This window comes from Chamaea fasciata, unplaced genomic scaffold (assembly GCF_029207755.1).
Source record: "Chamaea fasciata isolate MVZ Bird 193981 ecotype frontalis unplaced genomic scaffold, bChaFas1.0.hap1 SCAF_140, whole genome shotgun sequence".
Taxonomy (NCBI): Eukaryota; Metazoa; Chordata; class Aves; order Passeriformes; family Sylviidae; genus Chamaea; species Chamaea fasciata.
The window spans coordinates 91,306-96,025 of record NW_027094225.1 but is presented as its reverse complement, the minus strand read 5'-3'; the positions used below and the strand labels follow the sequence as shown (position 1 = coordinate 96,025).

The following is a 4,720-nucleotide window of genomic DNA, read 5'->3' as shown; positions in this document are numbered from 1 at the left end:
ACAGCGCTGCTGCCAACACTGTTTCCCTGAGAGCAGGTGCAGGCAGCAATCTTAATGCTAGACAATGCCAGAAGTCCTGAGAGGTGCAGGCAGTAACCCTAAGCTAGGGCCAGGCAGGAAGTGACAGTGGTGGGGCAGAGTCCACAGGGTTGAGGTTCACCGGGGATGTCCACCCTGCGTTCCTGTCCTGCTCTAACCGGGGATGCTCACACCCCTAATGGAGGCCACGGTGGGTGGGCTCAGTGCCAGTAATGCCTCTAAGGCTTTGGCGCTGCGAGCGTCAGCCTCCGAGCTCAGCTGAAGCACACACGGGGCCCGAGGACCCGGTCCTGCTTAAGAGACGGTGAATAGCAGAGCTGCTGGTTTTTGGCTGATGTGCAGCTAAGATTATGCTTTGATATTTGGTTTTCTTTATTGTAGCTGACTAGGAGACAGCAGCCCAGCGACAGCAGGAATTTCCCTGAGGGAGAGGCGGCCTTCTTTGGCACCCAGCGTGGATTCACCTTCCCAGACGTCTGAGAGATAAGTGGAGGGCTCGGAACTAGGGAGGGGATGAAAGCAGGGTGCCAGGGCAGGGGTCACCGGGAGGGATTTTTTCAGTCGGGTTTGGAGCTGGGGATGTCCCAGATGTGACCCCTTAGGCTACATGAAGGGAAAGTCTCATTCTGAATCACAGGGCTGAGGTGTGCAGGGCAGAGCAGTCCCAGGGTGTGTTGTGTCTCTTGTGCACTCTGTGTCTTTTGGGTGTCTTGTCTTTTCCTTTAGTCCTTTCAGGGGCCTGTCAAAACCTCTGGCATCAGTCTTAGCATTTCTGATCTCTGTGCTCCTCAGCCAGGTGCCTTTGTCTCAGCTGCTCGGACACTCATCAGAATCCATCTCTCTTCACAAGCATCCAGTCCGATGCCTTTTCAGGTCTTGTTCTGAGCTGTATTGACAGCCGTGCACCGCCCTGATCCATTCCGGCGGGTTAGGTCTTGTGAGAATGCAAAGGCAGGTAGAGGATTCTGACCGTAGGATTCTCGGGCATCCATCTCTGCGTTTCTTGGGATAAGTCATCCCGATGGCATCTTGTTCCTGCAGGGTTCTCTGAGCCTGGCCAGCTCACCATCCATCTTACCTAGGTCATCTCATTCCGAGTTCTCTGGACCCTCAGGGTCATTCTTCTTGCCCAGAGTTTTCTGTCCCTGTTGTGTCCCCTCGTTTTTCCTGTGCTGTGTCATGGGTGTTGGTGTGTGTTTGGCTGGGAGCTGCTCTGCCTTGATGCTCAGTCTGGGTGTAGAAGTAATAGGATGAGTCCCGGGGACTTGCATTTTGTGATGTGGGGATGTGGGGTGTAGTTAGACTGTAGAGGGTATTCCTAGATTGGCACAAGATGTGTGGAGCTGTCAAGGTATCCTGCAGCACTCTGACTTTTGTCCAAACTTTCTTTCAGATGCAGAGAGATGAAATCTGTGGCAGAGCCCCCCATCCTGGGTGAGGGGCTCCCCTGAGAAGGTCAGTCCCTGTTTGTGTTTGCAGGGGAGGTGTAAATGATGGCTGTGTTACAGCTCTGTTCTTTGTCTTTATTTTTAGGTGGTAAAGCCGGATCTCAGCAGTCAAGCTGACGTGGGCGAGGTGAGCAGTGATGGGTGGACAGAAGCAGTTGCTATTGTTCAAGCCTCACTCGCTGGTGCAACTCTAAGCCTCCGTTATTGTGTGTTTTAGGGAGTCCACTCGCAGGAGGCCGAGCTCCCCTCTCACCAACCGGACGACAGACCCGGGTCACCTCACCCGTGAGCCCTCCGGGAGCATTCCAGGAGTCTGTGATGGAGCCTTGATCTTCTCCTTGTGAAGGCCCCATCCAGGTAGGCTTGGATAACGGGCGAGGAGTTGAGGTGAGTCAGGGAGGAGAAGGAGGGAGGGTCCCCTCAAGTTCCAGCGCTGCCACGTCACCTTGTCTGCTCTTTACCCAGGCAGACCCTGCGACGCCGGCGTTGGCCTCTGAGCGCAGCTGAAGCACGGGGCCGAGGACACAGGCAAGCTTAGGAGACAGTGAGTAGCAGAATTGCTGGTTTCTGGCTGATGTGCTGCTAAGATTATGCTTTGATGTTTGGTTTTCTTTATTGTAGCTGTATAGGAGACAACAGCCCAGCAGCAGCAGGAATTTCCCTGAGGGAGAGGCGGCCTTCTTTGGCACCCAGCGTGGATTCACCTCCCTAGACGTCCGAGAGATAAGTGGAGGGCTCGGAGCCAGGGAGGGCTTGAAAGCGGGGTGTGGGATCAGGGGCCACCGGGAGGGATTTTTTGAGTCATTTTTGGTGACAGGGATGTCCAAGAAGTGACCGCTTAGGCTACAGAAAGTCTCATTCTGGATCACAGTGCCGAGGTGTGCAGGGCAGAGCAGTCCTGGTGTGTGTTGTGTCACTTGTCTGTTGTGCTCTCTGTCCTTTGGGTGTCTTGTGTGTGCTGTCTTTTCACTTAGCCCTTTGAGGGGCCTATCAAAACCCCTGGCATCAGTCTTAGCATTTCTGATCTCTGTGCTCCTCAGCCAGGTGCCTTTGTCTCAGCTGCTCGGAAACTCATCAGAATCCATCTCTCTTCACAAGCATCCAGTCCGATGCCTTTTCAGGTCTTGTTCTGAGCTGTATTGACAGCCGTGCACCGCCCTGATCCATTCCGGCGGGTTAGGTCTTGTGAGAATGCAAAGGCAGGTAGAGGATTCTGACCGTAGGATTCTCGGGCATCCATCTCTGCATTTCTTGGGATAAGTCATCCCGATGGCATCTTGTTCCTGCAGGGTTCTCTGAGCCTGGCCAGCTCACCTTCCATCTTACCTAGGTCATCTCATTCTGAGTTCTCTGGACCCTCAGGGTCATTCTTCTTGCCAGAGTTTTCTGTCCCTGTTGTGTCCCCTCGTTTGTCCTGTGCTGTGTCACGGGTGTTGGTGTGTGTTTGGCCGGGAGCTGCTCTGCCTTGCTGCTTAGTCTGGGTGTAGGGGTACGAGGGTAATAGTGCCGGGGGCTTGAAATTTGTGATGTGGGGTGTAGTTAGACTATAGAGGGTATTCCTAGATTGGCACAAGATGTGTGGAGCTGTCAAGGTATCCTGCAGCACTCTGACTTTTGTCCCAACTTTCTTTCAGATGCAGAGGGATGAAATCCGTGGCAGAGCCCCCCATCCTGGGTGAGGGGCTCCCCTGAGAAGATCGATCGCTATTCAAGGTGAGAGTCACATATTTCACATTTTTTGGCACTCCAGTGCAGGCCACCTGCATTTACAGCTTGAAACAAGTGAGTCCCTTGGTAACCCCCCTGGGCAGCAGCTGGAGCCTGCTCCGGGCTGGGCTGAGGGAGCAAACACTTGTGGTTGACACAGCTCCACACTGAGGGTACTTGGGAAAACACCTGCCTTGTCCTGGATTTTTTTTTTTTTGAGCTTTTTACACGGTTTTAATCATCACCTTGGTAAAAATAAATGGTAAGGACTGAAAACATGAGAGGCTGGCAGGTTATGCTCATGAATGAGAACTTTTTTTTTAAATAACTGTGCGGCCTATATCTTAATTTTGAGACTCTCTTTTTTGGCTGACTTTACTGTAAAAAATCTAATTTTAATTTAGCTGCCTCAATAATGTTTTTATTGTACAAATATGTTCTAGCGGCAGGAGCTTAAAGTAGTAACACCAACATGCCACCTCTGGAATAAAGTCCTGTGTCTCCTCAGACCTACTGGTTTGCAGTAGAGTTTGTACACCTTTCGCTGCAGCTGTGGTTCTTAATAACTGGAAGTCCATGGATTGCTGGGCGATTCCCATAAGTTCTCCTATTTTGTAGGAGCTGCACGGTGAGGTCAGCATTCTGAGGGAGGCCCTGGCACAGCTGCCAAGGGCAAGGAACGTGGAGCATCCCGGGGCTTCTCCCACCCGAGTTTCTCCCGGAGCGTGCTGCGTGTCATGCCGGATGTTTAACCCGGGTTTGGGGTGTTCTCCTGCAGTCCCAGCTCTAACTGCTGCCCCTGAGCCCCGGCCTTGCTCTGTCCCAGCACTGAACCTGGCAGGTGGGTGTGCTTTTCCAGCCCTTTAATCCCACGGGCAATCCCACATTCCCGGAGCTCCCCGAGGCACAGCCTGGCCTCCCTCGCTGGGAGCTGCATTTCAGTCTGCCTGGACCAAGGCCATCCTGTTTGAGACTTTATTCCTGTTGCTTTTCCTCTTGCAGGTAGTTGGCGAAAAGGAGAGAGCCAGTAGGAAGTGAAGCCACTGGAAGGCCTTATCCCAGTCCAAGGTTCCCACTTTTCTTTCTGACTCCTGGATAATTGCCTGGCCATAACTGGACAGAGACTGTCAGTTTGATTTCCTGCCTTTTCCAATAAATCCTTGCTTTCAGCTGGAGTGTATTCCTGGTGTCATCCCCCTCCTCGTCCGTGGATGTGTAAATAAAATTCCTGACTTGCCGAGTCCAATTTTGTTATTGCAGGAAGTGTGGTGCTTTTGTTCCACTGAAACTTCCCAACTCTGCTGAGAGTTTCCGATGTCAAATACAAGTAAGATTCGAGTTTCTTTGCATTGTTACTCCCACAAAACACAGATCATTCTTGGATAGGAGTAGCTGGACCTGTTGAATTTCCACTTCCCTTTAAAATTAGAGCAGAGGAAGCAGATTTAAATTTGTTCCATGAACTTCCACCAACTTGATGACTGTTCCAAAAGTTTGCAGTGTTAGAAATGCCTAAGCTTGTTTTC

The 4,720-nt window shown here is 51.8% G+C and overlaps 1 long non-coding RNA gene across 1 annotated transcript; it reads left to right on the top strand.

Annotated features, from left to right (window-relative positions):
• Nucleotides 1-2,877: 2,877 nt before the first annotated feature.
• On the top strand, nucleotides 2,878-4,440 carry LOC136304653 (uncharacterized). The gene is made up of 3 exons (XR_010724720.1): nucleotides 2,878-3,200; nucleotides 3,813-4,035; nucleotides 4,197-4,440. It is a non-coding gene; the product is annotated as an uncharacterized lncRNA (long non-coding RNA).
• Nucleotides 4,441-4,720: the final 280 nt, after the last annotated feature.